Genomic DNA, 19899 nt, shown 5'->3' with positions numbered 1-19899 from the left:
AAGTTGAATTGAATTGAATTGAAATTACTGTCTAAAATACCACTCCAATAATGAAAACTCTCAGAGGTTACAATTACATAAACAAAAATGTATTCTAGTAAAACTAGATGTTCCACATTTACATTTCTACTTAAGTAAAAGTAAATGCATGAATATTATTTTTGTATTGAAGTATTAAGTATTAAAAGTAAACGACTATTTTTTTCTGTGTCCCTGTCCATCCATCTATTATATTTAACCGCTCATCCTGTTTAGGATAGGATTCACACAAAATTTGTAGATTTTACCTTCAAAAGGAAATACCCCAAATGAAATAGTGACTAAGACAAATTTGATATTTTTCATTAAAGTGTAAAAACAGAAGTTTTGTGTTCCTTTGGTCAGATTTAATTTGTTCCTGTGTCTTTTTGTTCTTTCATCTTGTGTTTTCATGTGTCTCTGCAGTTCCCCTCCCGGCCAGCTGAGGCTTCCCACCACTCTGTGCCACCTTAGTCCGTCTCCAGCCCCCCTTCACATCAATCATCCATTCTTGTTTATAAAGACTTTCATTTCTATTGTTTGTTGCTAGTGTGTCTTGTTTTTCCGTCTTCTCGTTCATTTCCTGACCATCAACTTCAGTGTTATCTCAGTGCTTTAGTTTAGTCGCAGAGTTTGTTAGTTATCGGAGTGTGTTAGTTCAGTCACTGAGTTTTGGTTAGCACATTTGTTTGGGGGGGGTGCTTGTTTAATGACCTAGCGAGCGTTTTTGGTTTCTCTAAAATATTTTATTACCTCCTAGGGAGCGTTTCCTATTTGTTTTCTTTCCTGTACCCGTGTGCTATAAGTTTTGAGTTTCTATTATTGTTAATAAATCTATCTTCTGCGACTTCCTGTCCCTTGTTGACTCTTGCTATTGAATCCCCTTGTGTGTGTTGGATTCTTACATCATGTACTCTAGATGGCAGAAAACAAAACATTCTGGCTGAAAAAAGGGGAACTTAACACCAACTTAGACCATTTTATTAGTACAGAGAGGGCGAATATCACTTCAGAAAATATAGTTTTGGATTTTATCATGCGGCCTCTCTGTGGTAACAACAAAGCATTTGTACTGACAGAAGGAGAGTTTCAGGAGTAACAATCAATGCACTTGGAGTTTTGCAGGGAGTTTGAGGAAGGGCCATTCCTACCACATACCTCAGCTCCAAGTCCATCTTCACCATGACTCTGTGCTTCAGATTGGTGTTGGCTAATCACCTCCTCCCACACCAGACACTATGGATGTGCATACTTTCGGCTTATCCCGTGAGTTCAGGGGCGCCACAGCGGATCATTGTCCACATGTGTCAGAATTTTTGGTTAAGGGAGGGACCAAGTAAAGAGACCGTGAAAGGGATTGCAGAATAAGGGGCTTTTATTGAAAGAGATGTAACTGATGAACAGGACCAGCACACGAAAGGAGTTAACTTGAAAACAAGAGGGGAACCGAATTACCAGAAATAAACACAGCTCGGGCTCAGGGGACAAGTTAGAGAAAGAACTAACAGAGGCTACTGATAAACTAAGGCACAGATAAACGTTAAACCACTAAAGCATATAAACGCAAGGACTATGGGGAGGCAGTCACAAACAAACTCAATATAAAGCACTGGCAAACTGAAGAGCACACAAGCAAACCTAAACATGAAAAAACCAGGATAAAACAAGCGGAGAAAACTAGGGACTAGACCAAAAATACTGAATTAACCAAAAGACAAAAACTCAGACCAAAACCACACAGGAAACACAGAGTCCAGGATACCAAAGTCCAAGAAGCAGGAGTCCAGATTTCCCAAGAGTTCGAGAAACGTAAGTTTCAGGCTTTACCAAAAGTCCAGAGTCTACTGCGGAGTTGGTGGGGGTAATAATGATGACAATGATGCCCACGATGAAGACAGTGACCACAATGGCAGAGACCACATGAACAATGACGAGGATCTGGCAGGGGGTGAAGGGAAGACTGAACTTAAATAGAGGGTGGAACAGGTGCAAACAATGAGGGACAACGAGGGTAAAGCTGGGTGAACAGAACCAGGGACAGGAAGTAAAGAGAAAGGGCCACAAAATAAAAGTCCAGGGACAGGAAGTGCAACAAGACCCTGACAACATGTTGATTTGGCACAGTTTTTACACCGGATGCCCTTCCTGATGCAACCCTCCCCAATTTCTACCGGGCTTGGACCAGCACTGCACAGCTGGGGATGGAATTGGGCTGGTGGGGGTTCCGTGCCCAGGGACACTTCGATATCTAGTCTGGACTGGGGATCGAACCACTGACCCTGTGGTCCGTGGACAACTGCCTTTAGTAACTGAGTTACAGCCCCCCTAACACTTCCCTAGGCACTATGGAAGTGCATACAAACACAAACACACACAGGTTTAGTGAAAAGCATTTTCCTTCACTTATTAGTTGCTTAGGTGCTGATCGTGGCCGGGGTCCAGTGCACCTAGGTAACACCAGCCACCCCTCCAGTCAGAATTGTTAACATCACCATGATCTGGGCTTCCTTTGGTCTGCAACACTGGCTGATTATTTCACAAGGCACCGTTGCCACAAAGAGCTCTTTGGAGGTGCTCCATCTCCATTTTCTGTTCACAAAATTCCAACTCCTGACTTATACAGTCTGCATCAATGGGGGACATTGATTTCAGTAGGGGGTGGAGAAGCAGATAAAAAGGTTTAGAGATGACGCACTAAAACATCACCTGCCACCAAATAAGCCCAATAACAACATTCAATGAAAATTCCTATGCATATTTATAACACGAAAAATGATGCAATTACCTGCACCCATATGCATTTGCTGTTTGCTGAAAAAGTGGTTTGGGGCTTTAGTCGCTCTTTAATGGCAAGTGTAGTTCAGGGCCAATGGTCATTTTGATAATAAAATGGTTATTGGATTTTATTTGATGTCTTGATATAAGAAATTGGGAACTAAGCTGTGTGTGCAAATACCACAAACACACAAAATATAGTAGACATATACTGTATCTTGCCTCTGCACAAGGGAAATGGGAAAATGCTTGTATTGATTTGTTTGAAACGGGCAACAAAGGGCACTAGAATAAGTGACCTTGAAAAAAAACAGAGGTCAAACAAAGACATTCAAAAGACATAAAAATTCAAAAAACAAAACCTACAAAACCTACTGTACAACAACCTACAACAGTGTCATTATTAAACAACATTAAAAGTAAGCAACAGCAACATCACATCAACAACCTGAGATCAGGATGACACTAGTTCTAATTTTAATTTAATTCAAAATGTTCACTTGAAATTGCTTGCAATGAGAACCATTGCTTGAACAATTTGAGGATCGTATTGTTGTGATGAGACCTTTTCCTGGGACAGTACTTGTTATTTGCTTCAACCATTTGAGTCTGCAGATTAGTTTGAGAGTTTAAAAGTTTGAGACTAAGTTCAGACTTTTGGTTAAGATTAAGAACTCACGTATTACTCCATGCCCAATTTACTTATGTAAAGTGAACATTGATGAAAACATTTAAAAAGAATTCATTTCAAAACTTGCAGTTTCCCCAATTATACATATAAATCTAAATCTACAGAATAGTGTGATGTGTAAAGTTATAAAATTTAAGTTTATCCTTCAACAATTCATGTTTCAAAAAGTCCCAGGCTTGAATTTAACAATACTAAATAATTATCATTATCATCATCATTTTGGTTTAATTGTTTTTTAAGAGAAGTGTTGTATCTGCTCATCATTTTTAGTTTTTTAGCTAGAAAGTGGTAAGATTCTGATAGGTCGACTATTCATGCCACCAAAACCCCACGCTACAGATTTTTAAAGAGGAATAGACTTTATTTCTATGCCAAAGGAAAAACAAATTGTTCTGCACAGATTTCAACATGTTGAGTGACGATTTAGCAGCATAGGAATCTGTTAACAGATTCATAACAGTGATGCAATTTGGCTTCTTCTCTGTGCAGATCAGCATTTCCCTGGAATAATGTTAGCAAAAAACATGCATCAGAAATATTCATTCATGCAACATCTGACTGGAGACGGAAACTGGTCAACGGTTTATGTCACCAATTCTGTCCCACAGCAACACTCCCTGAATATTAAAATGCTAATAGATCACGTATACTTTGTATGTGTGTGTCTGTGCTCTTCATCCATGCACTCTACACCAAGTCATAATGTTCTTTTTTTCTTTTTTGCATTTATCATTCTTGCCCTTGTCACGGTGCTAAATTGCAAACATCACCTTGCAATTGGTACATAATTGCATCCCTGCTCCACCACTTTTCACCCTCGCCTCCACTTGATCCTTTACCTGTGTCATTAGGTGTGGAGAGCTCTGGGCACAATGGCCTACCTTTGAAAAAGCACAGAGGAGTGTGTAATTACACTCGGCTTTGATTACCTCTCATTGGGAGCGGCCTGTTCAATAGCCATTACATGGAGACACTCCTTTTGCCACTGTTTAATGGCCCAGTTTTCATTTGCACCCCAACCTGCATCTACTGTTAAAGCAGTTAAGCTCACAAAAGACTGAGCCTCAACACACCACTGCCCAGGTCCTTTATCCGAACAGTGCTAATCGATCGACAGGATAGTACACACACCCACACACACACACACACACACACACACACAAAGTCAACCTACTTTTAAAATACATGTATTGTACAACAGCAAGAGAGCTTGTAACTATTCAAGCACTAAGAGGTAAACAAGGAGAGTAAAAGTACAGAGATGTTTGTGTCAGCATGTTTGGTCAAAATCACATGAAACCAGAATTCTGACAATTCCTTTTTTATACTTAAAGGTGCAGGATGTCAGTGTTATGTGTATACGGTAAAGCATAGATAGCAGCAAACTAACAGTACGGTAAGTATGAGGTCAGCTGTTTGATGGTCAGAGGAGAGAAACTGTTCAAGTGTCTGTTGGCTTTTGCAGACGGAGCTCTGAAGAGGTTAGAGGGAGGGTTGTGTTCAGGGTGAGCATTTTCTGGCTTTCCCGCCTTACTCACTGCTATAGTTTCGATAAAGACCTGTCACCACAGCAACACAGAGCTAATGCACATGAGGAGAAGTGATTTCCACAGTGTTTAAGTGTCTGTGTTTCTTTACTGGGAGGATGGGATGGGGGTGGGGGGTGGGGGGTGGGGGGGGGGGTGGGGGTTAATTAAAGAATGCCAATTATGTCGTCAGGACAGCCATTCAAAAAGTATCTCCTTCTACTTTCTTGCTTGCCTGTTCAGGCAGATTTAATATGCAACCCTCTCGAACACTCCTGCTGGAGACCCATCTGCATGAAATGCAAACTAATCTCCCAGCAAAGAGTCCCGCTGTTCAAGCCATCACAAAGTAATTGATGTTAAGTAGACTCATAGTCATAGATGAGAGATGGAGACATGGTTTCTCACGCAGGGTTGAAGAGCACACTGGCCCCTGTTTCTTTGGAGTGGCATCGTTCAAAGCACCAGTTTTCAGCGTAGTCATCGGATGTTAGACACTGTAAAAGATGATCAGCGTTACACTGATCATTTCAGAGGAAAACTGTGAGCCAGAAACAGCAAGAATTAGCTGTCAACATATAAAAACATTACATGTGTAGCTTACACTGCATTATATAAACATTGCTAGGTGCACAGTATACTCTGGGTTTAATGAATAAAAGAATCACAGTAGTGAAGTGGGATAAACTGACAACTGGCAACATTATTGTGAGATTTATCAGGTTTATCATTCAGGGTCGCCACAGCGGATCATTGCCTGCATGTTGATTTGGCAGTTTTTACGCTGGATCCCCTTCCTGACGCAACCCTCCCCAATTTCTACCGGGCTTGGACCGGCACCGCACAGCTGTGGAGGGGAATGGGCTGTTAGGGGTTCAGTGTCTTTCTTTTCTTTTCTTTCTGGGGATCGAGCTACTGACCCTGTACTTGTCAGCATGCACAGCCTGTCCAATACAAAAAAAAGTTGGAACGATGTGTAAAACATAAATAAAAACACAATGCAACCCACATTTTATTCACAATAGAACATAAACAGCATATCAGCTGTTGGAACAGAGACATTCTACCATTTCAGGTGTTCAAATATGAGCTCATTTTGAATTTACTTTACATAACTTTATATTTCTCCTGCCCCATCCCTTGCTCACTCGTCCTCCCTCCATTTCTTTCACTTCATAATATGATAACTTTGCATCAAATACATACAATTACAACAAGCAATAGAGATTTTTGTCCGGGCACCAAGTTCACCTTTGGTGTCTGAGCTGGTGGAGTGGGATTCAAACCTGCTGCCTTCTGGATCCCAACCCAATACCCTACCACTGAGCCACCAGGCCCCCTATGCATGTTAGGTTAATTTGTGTCTGTCTGTCTGTGTGTCTCTGAGTTGGCATTTTAGAAACATCTTCAAAAAGACAACATTAAACAAAACCTTCCACGAATGTTAAATTTAGTTTGGGGTTACGTCCCAGATTAACCACAATCTGAAATGCTTTTTCTCTTGTTGTTTTTTTGCGAAATATTGTTTTCTGTTTTTTGCTGTTTTCTTTTTATGGCATTAAATGTAAATGTGTTCTCCAAAGTGTTTTCTCTGAAATGTTGTTGTGTTTTGCACACAGGTGCCACTGTAAATTAGCTTCAAATATTAATAATCACTATGCTGGCTCGATCCAAAGGTGCTTTTGGATGTGTTTCTAGCTGTTTCCACTATTCACGCTAAGCTAAATGGCTGCTGCCTGCAGCTTGGCACTGATTGGTAATGATCCTCTGAACTGTCGTCAAAAAGGCAGGTGAGTGAAATTTCAAAACTGCCAAAGTTTTGCTTCAGCGCTCAATTGATAGTTGTTTTTTGTTTGTAACAGATGTACAAAAGCCGTTAAATGTAAATGATATTATTTTGCTTGAATTCCTTCATCACCCAGGATTGTGGGGAAAGTGGCAATGCGTTAATGTATGACATAAGGTAACTAAAACTGCAGTTACAAAAGGGCACTAACACGATGTTAGTTTTACACAATGAGTTGATGTCTGAAATAATTTTTCACATGAACTCAGCAAAAAATCTTTTGTTTTACTTGTAAATTTAGTCAGAAGTGGAATCAATGAAATGACACCAGCAAGGAGTCTGCAACACATTCATCTTGCAGTAGTGCTCCTGGCCCCTCAAGCTTCAGCGTGCATAAGCCCCACACCTCATTTCTTAAATTTCCGCAGAGCTCTGGAGAGTTTAGAACAAAACAGATAACGCTGTAAGAGCGGGGCTGCCGACTTCCAACAGCCACAATCAACCACCCTCCTTGCATGTTATCTTAATTGTACAAGACAGGGATCCCCAAACTACTAAAGAATCAAAAGAGATCAACACGTTCAATTTAGGCTTGAGACCATGCAGGCAAATAAGAATCTAATTACTTATGCTAAAACAGTGATGACAGAGAGGCAAGAAAGCAAAGGAGGACAGTGGGAAGGCTGCGTTTGGTCCATCACTCAGGGTGTGCTCTAATTAAAACTGAATTAATCTTTTGGACGTGCAGCCTTAAGAAGAAGCAGACCTCTCTCACACGGTGTGTCCCCAGTGAAGAGCAGAAGCCACTGAGAGCTAATTACTGTTATCTGCTGACTGTTTTATTAACACGTGTCCTCAAAGAATGGAGGAGTTTAACTCGGGCTCCGCTCTGACTGATGCCACACTCGATAGACCAGCACAGAAAATGATTACAAAACGAGGGGGGGTATTCATTCCTTTTCTCTTCATCCTGAAAAGAATATAGAGAACGTTTTTTTATTTTTTTTTGCACTATCCTCCTACTCTTTAAATTCCCTCTGGGAATGATATTTCCTCAGATACGTGAATAGAGAATGGAGCAATAAGAGAGAGTTGAAGACCAAGGAACAGGGAGGAGACATGAGGCAGAAGGTAGGAAAGAGAAACAGACAGGAGAAGAGAAGGAGGCACAGAGTGGCATAGAAGAGAGATCAACAAAAAGATTTTGCTCCCGTAGTGGTGAGCAGAATCAGAGGAGCAGCCCAGGAAAGCACACGTGCCAACAGCCGGTAATTACACGCCAATCATGCCCACAGGCCAGTGCAGGGATTAACTAAGCGAAGAAGTGGTGGGAGAAATTCAATTAAAAAACAAATTAATAAGCAGGCGGTTTTTCCTCCAGCAGAAGGGCGAGAGCAGGCCTGCATTCGCTGGTCAGTCACCGGGAGAGAGAAGGTAGCAAGGACATATTCAGTGGGCTTAAAAACTGAGGAATTCTGGGGGAATGCATATGCACATGCAAGCATACGTTTCTAATATATGCAGTTGAGCATAGGAAGGCATCTGATCATGGAGCAGAACATTATACCTTAAGAGTCATGAAGAGCTGTCTCCACTGCAACAACAGTCCTGCAAAGTCCTGCAACAGATGATATGATTCCCATCCAAACCAGATCTAGGGCTCGTTCTGGTCAGTCACTCATTTCAAACCAGTTCTCTGCATTTCAGCCAGCTTGAGAACTGGTTCTCAGCCATGAAAACTAGTTCCAGAGTCGCACCAACTCTGTGCTGTCTTACATCAGAGGCTGGGAGTTGGATTCACATGATGAACAGGACCATAGATTTAGATTTGGATTTCTGGATTTCCAATGGAACTGATGCCAGTTTACAGATGCACCTATTCTAGTCTGTAATGGTCTTGATTTTATCATGACGTCCGGGATTACATGATGAGACAGAAGACACTGAGACATACTAAATACACAGAAGAACTGGGCTTGGTTCTTTGAGATGCCTGAAACAACCTACATGCCAATTGTTTTTTAAAACAGCACCTTCATTTTAAAGCGTATATATAAAATACATACATGTCGTTCAACTTCATACATTAGGATACACGTGAAACAATAAATAGGTGCAAATATAAATCGAGACTAAAGAACCTGCAAATTAAAAATGAAGACATTTCAGCGAAAGAACTGGATTTATAGATGTAGTGTGGGTTAGATGGAGGCACATGATTCGCTGTGGCAACCCCTGAACGGGAAAAAGCCAAAAGGAAAAGAGGTATCTTCTTATACCAAAACTGATACGTATGCAGAATTTGGCAGATTTAGAAGCCATGTTCCTGTCAAGCCTTCTCCAGTACTTGGTAACTACAATACCTGCCGAATAATGTACAATTTTTTTTCCAAAAACTCTAAATTTATTATGTCAGATTCAGTCCCAAATTTGATTATTTATGAATGTTTCAACACTAAGCTTACTATCAAACTTTAGTGGAGATATTTCCATCTTTGTAAAGTATCATCTCAGCAGTTGCTTTAAGGTAAATTGCATCATGTAGAACGTGATGTGATCCATGGCGGTGTGTTTATTTCTAACAGACTAGCTGTATTCTTAAAATGGCATCAGTCTATTGATTTGAGCTGCCCTCCACCACAATACGCGCTGCCTGGTTTATACAAATCCATTATGGTGAGCATCATCTCAGCAACAGGTCAGCAGTGTGGCCCTGGAAAAGCATTATTAACCAGTGAATTGGCAGATAATTAGACTATTGTTTGTTGGCACTTCACCAGTGTGCATTATTGCCTGTCCACTAATATGATTTATGAGTCGATAATTCATATTCTACCACTGTAATTACATCCTTTCACCTCCCATTACTGGTGTTCTGTTAATGGTGATGCTCCAGTGAGGTCCATGGGGAAATTCTCATAAAGCCCATTTGTGAAAAACAAGGGCAGACTATGTAGAAGCATGACTGTGTTTTTATGTGGCTGCAATGAATAGAAGTTGTTACTGTCTCAACTCAGGTGATTGGACTGAAGCTAAACAAGACTCACACAAGATCACTACACACAGTTGTGCTAAGACATTTGTCTTTAGTCCTTCTTTTTTCTTGCAACACATAAAAATACATTGAGCCAAAGGTTAGCAGTTAAAGAGCTGTTATTAATATTGTTTGCAATTGCAAATATATGATCGAGCATGGAATTAGTTGAATCCCAATGTATATAATTTCTGGATGCAGCCCACAGCTTATGTTGAAGTGCATTGAAATGAGCACAGCCCTTCCATTTAAAAAGTGGAAAATTACAGGTTTTAAGCATTTACATCTGGAGTTTAGAGGCTCAGTTAGGGCTAGATTTGTGGTTTTCTTTTTTCCTTTTTTTGCCGTGCATTCAGCAGGCGGGCGCATTCTCATAGCTTTTCTTGTGGAAAATGCTAATTTAAGGTACAAATAAAACATTACGCTCATTACCTGTTAAGTGTTTTTGCGTAACTTAGTGTTAATAATTGTGTCAATGCTGTATGTGTGTTTTAAATTGAACGTGACATTCTTTCTCTTTTTTTGCACAAAATACATACCACTAGCATGAGTGCACACAATTTGATTCCTCTATTCCTGATCATTCATTTTATTTAACTGTTATACAGATACTGTATATATGCAGACAGTCTTTGAATTCATTGGTTTAAAAATACAGTCACCGCAGCAGTTATATTTTCATTTTGTGATGAAGTGAGTGCAGATGTTGGCAGGCATGCAGATCTGGGCATAACACCAGTCCTCACAGAGAATACATAGAGCTACTGTAAGATAAGCCTAGGAAGATGGGAAACCTTGGTTCAGACAGTCACCACTTGCACTGCTTAAAGCAAGTTTGCATCAGTGTATTTCTAACACTAAGGTACTTTCATTATTGTGACTGGCAATAATTTTCTAAGTGCACTGAGTTCGACTCCAGAGACCCTGTGTCTGGTTAAGTTTAGGCAAGAAAAGGTTTGATGAAGGTTAGGGAAAGATTGTGATTTTGTTAAAAAAAAATAAGAACACGCATGTGTGTAACAATTTCTTTCTTAATGAAAAATGAAAAATCTTCGTTTTTTTTTTAACCTGCCAGTTTGCTGGCTTGTCAATTAGCTAATTTTGCATGGAGCTAATAGAAAACTGTTCATGTATTTATCATTATTAGTTTTTCCCAATTACTGTTGCTATTGCAATTTAACTTCCTTAGGTCCAGTTCATTTTCCTCCATTGCTCTCGTTGATACAGTTTTGCTTCACACCTCAGACTCCAGCACACTATGCACAGCTTATCATAGTCAGCAAATTACAATAAAGAGGAAGCTACAAAACATACTAATCAGGCGGAAATTGCTGTTTTTCTCTAATTGGTCAGTGGGGTGAGCCTCAGTCAAATGCTTTACCTCTGCACAGCTACCAGCACTGTCAAGTAAATCTGTGTCACCAGAACCTTCTACCATACGTCTACATTAAGATAAGTTCTAGAGCATATTTCTATTTAAAAAATATCTATAAGAAAAAAATGTTGGGAACAATAACTTTAAATCAGACCACAAAAAAAAGTCTAAACATAACCATAACACAGTTAAATAATGTTACCAGTCAAACTTAATGCTTTGTAAGATCACAAACATGGAAAAGAACATTTACTATAAATTTCTGATTATTTCAGGGATATATTCTTCAATCTAACAAGCAAGAGGTCCAGTTGCCATGACTCCTTTCCACAAAACCTCATCAACAGTGGATGACTGACAACCTTAACAAGCATCCATTACTATAGCATGTCCCTGTGTGTTCTCTACACTATTATTAACTCCTACCTGGTGTTATATAGTGCTAAAGTCAAAGTTCTTTAGTAGCCACCCGAGAACTGATCATTAACTGATTCATTCATTTAGGATCTTCCAATCTGTTATCTATTCAATTCAATTCAACTTTATTTATATAGCGCCAATTCACAACAATGTTATCTCAAGGCACTTTACATAATAAAGTCTAGACTATGCAATAATGTAGAGGCAACCAAACAATTGCCCTTGAGCAAGCACTAGGCAACATTGGAGAGGAAAAACTCCCTTTAACGGAGAAGTCCACCAGTAGAGCCAAGTTCAGGGTGGGCGGCCATCTGCCTTGAACGGTTGGAGAGAGAAAAGAAATGAAAAGAGCAACAAAAAGCAACAACAAAACATTATACAAGTTGGTAGGACGAGTAGCCGCACACTGGAAACACACAGCTCCAAAGCCGGGGGACACCTGCAGGAAGGGACAGAGAGAGGGAGACAGAGCGGGAGAAGCACAACTATGGGAGAGAGAAGACACGAAATTAATAGCATGCAGTGGTGACAAATAAATGTATGGAGAGAAAGAGGAGAGGAGCTCATTGCACTTTCGCGAGACCCCCAACACTCTAAACCTATAGCATCAACCCAAAGAGAGACATTTGGGAAACACACTAGAAACCAAACAGCTACAGTATATAAAAGCATATATAAAATGAAATGTTATGATCTATTGATATCTAAGTGATATTAATAAACCAGAATTAATTTTTTTGCCACAAAACCTAACATGCAGCACACACAGAAATATTAATTTAGAATTGAGTACAGTAAAGTAGGTCCAACGTACAGTACTGTCAGTAAATAATGGAAATAAACATCAGTTCAGTTTAGCCAGACTCATTTGTCATTATGCTCTAAATTCTGCTGTTTTTGCCACCATGATAACTAACTGCTCCACACTGTAGCACTAACTTTACTGAGATTCATGTATCTTGAAGAACTCAAAAGTTCTTTAAGAGATTTTCACTCCAGACAATAAATGGATATTCTAAAAACTCTAAAATGAACAATAATGATCCCATAACATGTGAAGTATATAATAAAGCTTTAATTTATTTGTCTTTTATTTGGAATACCTTATGTAGGTGTCATAATTACCAGTCTGAGCATTAATATTAGATCTTCTCAAGAGAAAACGCAGCATAAAAAGCTGGCAAAGAGCTACTGAAAAGTACCATTTGACATCAACCACGCAGTTTTAATATAACTCACTATGGGTGTATGATTGCACTGATTACGCACTATATTTAAATTCCTCTTCCCAAGCTTAGAGGAGACAGGCCTCAGTGTGGCACTCCTGTAATAAGAACATCAGAGCTTCTTAATTTAACCTAATATCATGACAATAACCATGGAGTGAGCCCAGGTCAGTCTATTTGTAGCCTGAGGTAACTAGAACATTTATAGTTTGGATCATTCATTTTCTGGTAAATAAGTCAATAAGAAAAAGTATTTTGTCATTATTTCCCCCTTTTTCTTAATTAATACAGTCCATATTTAATATTGTAGTCATTCATACTCCAGAAATGTTTTATTACTTTTGTTGAAGGTGCCGGCTGTGAGATGACTAACTCGAGATGAAAGAAATAAAATCTGCTGCATAACATTTGCAGGTTTTTGCAGACTTCTCCCTATAGTCTTTGCTTATTTGATATTAAAAGTCTCAAATGAAGGAAAACCACTATTGGGTCCAACTGGTCACAACCAGTAGACATACAAGAGGTGACAAGAATCTTCGAGGACCTATCGCTTAATTTTAAAGGTCCAAAAGCCAAAGAAGTTAACTACAGATCTGCAGTGCAGATGGTAATGTACCGTGAGAGCCTTTCCATTTTGTAATTAAACAAATGATGAGAATCTACTTACTGCAGTGATTCTTGGAGCTTCACTGGCCCCTGAGAGTCTGGGGCAAACAATTCCATACCACCGTTGGTAACCCAGCCTTGAATGGATTTTTATTTCCTGCATTATGTTTCAGAATGTTCATGAATAGTTTTAGTGTTTAAAAATAAATGAAACTATCAATAGCTAGTGAGGAAGACATTTTCAAATCACCTCTGCCAGCTTTGACAGTAAGGGTAGACGTGGCCCAGTACAGGCGAGCCAAGAATGAGACAGCTAACTGTAGCACAGGCCAAGGAGACCACTCAAATCTGTCTGAGTGCTCCTCTGCCACGATGCCTCCTCTTTGCTCCCGAGGGACTCGACTGTCTGTGTAAATGAACAGTACTGTGAGCGCCTGTCTCCCCGCCAATCTACTCCCAGAGCAGCCCGAGTATCAGAGACTAAGGGGCTCCTCTGAGGACTGAGTAAAGTCTTCATTACCTTGTATTTGCATGGATAACTCTTTTTATGTTTCATCTTGCTTTGTCCTCTCACGGTCTCTGATAACTGTGAGATGAGTCATTTTTTTCACTACCATTCTTAATCACGCAGGATCTAGTAAAAAGTAAAATATATTGTAGATGCAATAAAAGAAAATGGTTTTTAAGAGCTTAGTGAAAACAAATTAAAGTACAGATTGTTATTTAATCTTTCAATTAATGGGGATTTGTTGACGTGCATTTTGCTTCCATAAGCTTTGGACCCATTGAAAAGAAGCTGTAACTTATCGACACAAAACTTCCATTTAGTTTTTGTGACTATAGGCATTTGCTTTAGAGATCGGCTTTCACTGCTTTAAACTGCATTTCCATCTACAAAAAGTTACATTTTGGATCAAGAAGTAACACTTTTGGCTAGCTAGTTAAAAATAGGCAATATTATATTACCATTATTATTATTATTGTTAAAAGCCGTCCTGTTAGTTCTTGGTAAAGAAAGTACCAAGTGCTCTCTGGTGGAAACGCACCTTTAAGTACATCATAGATACTTAGCTAAGCTGTACAGTGAGTTAACTGAAGTTTTATCAATCAAAATGGCAAGACTAACACGTTGACGTCAAGTAGATGTAAAATGGTGCTTAATGAAAACTCTAAGGAGCAAAACAGTAAAAACATTTTACACTGAGGTGGACATAAATATCTAAACCAAATTTACATAAAGTTGGCCAATGCATGGCAGATGTCATTGCATTCATCATATCATCTTAATGTGAAATCCATGGAGTGGCAGTCCGAGTTGGGGCCAGCAAGATGAGACAATAAAGCACTTTTACAGGAGTAGGAATTGAAAACTAATTCCAGTTGTAAATCGGTAAAAAAAAAAAGTTCAGTAAATAGGATTGGTTTGTCTCTGGTTACCAATAAGTTTTAGTGCTGACATGTTGTCTGAGAGCATTGCAAAATGTCAAACTCTGAATTTAAATACTTTCCTCTCATCTATGACTCCTTTTTGTTGCAAGCTTCTAGCAGTGTAGATGCAGAGGTCCTATAATACAGTAGCTGTGCTAAAATCCCATGTATGAATCAATAAAGAATTATACTTGTATGAGCCAACGGGAGTTTTTTCTGTGTTTGTTCTGCTTCCAATCCAGATTCGGGGGGCAGACAGCCTCTCTACTTTGAAGACTAGGCTGAAAACCTTCCTCTTTGATAAAGCTTATAGTTAAAACTGTCATCTGGCTCTCACCATGGAAGGTTGTGGGATCATTTAATTTGTTCGATTAGGAAAATACTCGGTGCTACACTGAAAGGTCAACGTTTGGATGAAGACGGTCTGCAGACTCTGTAAAGCGGAAGTCATCATACAACAGTCAGCTGATAACATACTTCCAATGGTCCAAATGACTTGGAGGCATTGACGGAAAATCCCCTTCTTCTCTTAAAAACCCAAGCATCTATGCTTCCAGGAATTTTCCAGAAAGAAGATTTCTATTCACGGTGTAGATGGAGACAAGTCCAGTATATGGCTGACCTCTTTTGGAAATATTGGACAAACGAATATCCGCCTGAGCTCCAAAGGCGATTGTTGATGAGTCAGCAACCCGAAACTCATGGATGATAGGCAAAATCATACACACAATAAAAGATGAACATGGTCTAGTCAGCAGCGTTCACAGTAATATCAACTTATCAAACCCCACATGCATGTGCTCTGGGCTGTGCTCTACAGAAGCAAATCTAGAAGCGAGAAAATGTTTGTCTCAATTTTCAAATGCAGTTTTCACAATCTTTGACTCTAGTTTCCAGTTTTCTTCATCACATCAATGATTTCCAGTCACAGTAAATTTTATTCTTCAGTGCTGTGCACTGTGAGTTATGGGACAGGCCCAACATTTGAGCTGCAAATCAGCACAAAAGAACAAAGCACCTTCTTATCTTACATTATCTCTGACCCTAATGTTGTTGTGAGCTAACCTAGTCTCTTCAACTGCTAATCTGCAAGGCAGTTATGAATTACAGAGGTGATTCCTATATTTTTTCCAAACATCAACTACTTTCTGTGAATTCCTTCATCGCTTCAAACATGTTGAGCCAAAGCAGCGATAATAAACCCAAAACCAAAACCTGAACACACACTTTCGAGCTGCTGGATTTGCCTCTTGTTTAGTGGAAGGGCAACTATCAAGTAAGGCTGATAAACGATACAATACATAAATCGTATTGTCGAATTGAAATTCCTGATTTGTCAGGTTCAATTCACATTGTCAGGTTGAATTGAGATTAGATTAGATCAAACAGGAAAACACGTGAAAAGTATGTTAACACATGTGAAATGATACATTGTAATGTTGCAGTAAAAAGATGCTTCAGGCGAAACATGAAAACAGAAGACTTGTGATTTGGAATGATAAACTTAGTGGAGTGAAAATGCAGCGTTTAACAGTGAAATCAATGTTACTTTCAGCCTCTGTCAGACAAAGCAACACCTCAAAAACCTGAAGTACAGAAGCAGCAAGTGGAGAAAACTTGGAGTCAGAGTCTGTACTAGCTCTCTTTCTCTAACCTTCAACACGTACATAAGCATGCAAACTCATACACACACCTACACATACATACAGACACAAACACAGGTATACACACACAGTAAAAAGACACACACACACAGACACACACTCTCAGCCTTTCCCAACTCCACTCTGCTCATGTGTGAAATGAGCAAGGGTCTTATCTCTTGGAAACACACCACTGAGCCAGAGGAGAAGGAGAGTGAGGGAGACACACAGCAGGAGAGGAGGGAGGAGAAAAAGGAGGAGAAGAAAGATTCAGAGAGAGAGAGAAATATATATATAGAGAGAGAGAGAGAGAGAGGAAAGTGTCACGTGTTGTGCATGCTGATGACTTTGGACTTGGGAATCTACTGCAGACTGGAGGTCTAAGGCTGAGCCATTATCAAGCCCCTGTCCCTCTATTACACATCCTTTTTTGACCTCAGCAAGCTGGGACTGCTCTCCTAACACACACACACACACACACACACACACATACCTGCTCTATCCACATGCTCTTATTTTAATGTGATTAACACTATGGTTTGATTACATTAGCAGTTACAGTTGCTGATAGCGAAATATAAACTATGACCAGGGGCTAAGAAAGTCATAAGTTTCAGGTGGTATATGGCAAAACTTTTTTGTTTTAGCACAGTTGCTGCATCCTTTGTCATTGCAGTGCATTTAGCAGCTAGAGAGCCAGACATTTCTCTCTGGATTAGAAGGCAAACACCGAGCTAAATAAGAGAAGAAAATTGGGCCTTACACTCATCAGTTGGACACAAATACCTCTCCAAATGAAAGAGCACTTGCCTAACTGAACTTCATTTCTGGGTAATGAAGTAGTAAAAAATGAGCTCGGCATCTCCGGGCCACATTATGCTTAAAACAAAGAGGTTGTTGAATTGTCTTAAGTCATTTGAAACACAACTTCCAATGCTGTCTGACAACAGCCTTTTTGTAACTTTTCAAAGAAAACCAACCAACAACTGTCCCAGTCTGTGTGTGTGTGTGTGTGTCACAAACTGTGTGTGTCATCCCAGTTTAAATGAGTTGTTGTGGCAAAGACGCTGTAGAGAGATCTAAGGCCGGAAATGTGACGCAGTAAGACACAGGCTTTTGACTTTGTCTGTTTAAAACTGGTCGCATGTCCATTGTCCATGTTCAAAATAACTTTATGACTACGGGTAGATAGATCATAGGTTATTGGCAAAGCTTAGTCCCTTTTTGAAGAATGCATTACTTTTAGGTTATCTGCTGTTTATCATGTTCACTTCTTGCCATATGTCTTGTTTTGTATTGTTGTTTGTACTCCATACAATGTAAGCTAAGTTTAAAAAATGAGAAGGAAGTAAAGCTTTTATATAGGTAACAGCAGACTTCTACTCATGTCTTCAAGATGTCCTCCTACTCTAGTGTGCTGCAAACTTGATACTATGGAAAAACACTTTAAAAAACTAAAATGGCATTTAGGACAAGATAGTTCTGTGGAGCAAGGAGCAGCAAGGAGGTAGATTTTAACATCAACATACAAAGCAGGTACATGGAAGATTTGAAAAGGAAGCTGAAGTAGGAACTAGTGGACTTTAACAATTTCATTAAACAGGTCATTAAATCTCAGCTGTATCCAAGTTCCGAGGCTGATACCAATGAAAGCCATGGGTCGCACAAAATGCAACGGTCTCCCTGGTTTCATCAAAACTACACAAGTGAAAGCTTTGCTAACGATACAGTTACACCCTCCAAAATCAGGGCAAACAGAGAAATGTGTTCCCAGAAAGAGTTAGGACCCAGAACCCCCAGATCAGATTGACAGCTTAATTTGGGTTTTAGTGTGGGATGGCTGATCATTTCTTGTCCTGGTACACAAGATACTGGAGAGTGTTGGATTGTGGGCTGGGATGTTAACTTGTGGCTGAGGAACCGCTTGCTGAAGGGATCACAGTTCACATGCTATTCATGTGTCTCTTCCTCTGTCCCTCATGATCCTTCCCCTGTAATTCCCGTTTTTCTTACGACCCCATTTCTTTCAGCTCACAAATGCAGAAAAGTTTATTTTGCACCTGAAAATGGTGTCTCTACGGATTTCCCCTGCTGCTCTGAGCAGCTGCTGTTCCTCACTTCTACTCGCTTTAAACACATTCTTTTAACATTCTGTTGACTTCAAACAGTCACAATTGAAATTGGTTAAACACTTTTGAAAGACGACGCCCTACTGAGGAAAGGAATTTATTAAGCCAAGACATGGGAATAAAAATGCAGCACTGAAGAACCCATAAGAGCACTGGGATGAAAGTCAGCACAGTGTGACCTCACATCTGAACAGGTGCAAAATACCAGCTTTATCACAAAATATTTCTGTATTGAGCTCCAGGCAGTGATAGTCGAGACACTACAAAGCAATTAGGGAAGAAGTGGTCCTACAAATTTGCCATTCAAGGATCATTTGCAGCTAAATACATCAATTCAGCATGATTAGAGGCATTATGATGGGTATCTTTTAAATCTGCAGAGTACGTAATGCTGGCTTTGTGCCATGCAGCATTCAACAGACGCAGCCACAGGTGGATTTATGGGACTTCTACAGCGAGAGAAGACATCATTTTGATCTTGAAATTGCTGCAATTATCATGAATATACTGCTGTAAGTCAGGAGCATGTTAGAGGTGAATGTGCTCATGTTTGCCAATAATAGATGCTTCAAGTAATCCACACACACCCTTTCTTCCCTGTGCATCATCGTCTCTCTATCGTTGTTGTCTCTCTATCATTATTGCTGGTGAGTGTATGTCTTCTACAGGGCTCTAGCTCCACCTTGTGTTCATTATGAGGTACTGCATTGAGTTTACCACCTGTGGGAGATTCGGGGGCATCATGTTCTCTCTACTTCCATAACAAAAACACCAGACGAGGGAATGTGAATGGGAAGAAAACTGTTCATCCCGCTGGTGGAGTTGTAAAGTATAAAAACAGGATTGGAGAATGCTGAAAATAACTCCTAAGGTTCCGCTCACTTTGTGAACTGAGCTGTAAATGTAGTTATTTGTTTCTCTAAAGATAATTGTTTTTGTTTAATATTTGTAATTCATAGACAACTAGGTAAAGCGTATCTGCTAGTGAAGTTCATGTGATAAGATCTGAAAAAAGGGCCTGGATTTTTCTCAAGAACTTTAAATCTTGCAAATAAAAATGTTGTAGTATTGGTTGTATTGTTGTATTTCTCTGTAATAATATCACAGTTTTTATACAATATTTTATACAAAAACAACACATTCACAGCTTCTTGTGTTCTAAGAAAACAAACAAAAGAACGTAGGATTTTTCGAGCTAACCAGGTGTGAAAAAACAGAAACAACACAGACACCAAATGTAAT

Source organism: Channa argus, chromosome 7, assembly GCF_033026475.1.
Source record: "Channa argus isolate prfri chromosome 7, Channa argus male v1.0, whole genome shotgun sequence".
Taxonomy (NCBI): domain Eukaryota; kingdom Metazoa; phylum Chordata; class Actinopteri; order Anabantiformes; family Channidae; genus Channa; species Channa argus.
The sequence above is the reverse complement of the archived record's forward strand: the minus strand, read 5'-3'. Positions refer to the sequence as shown.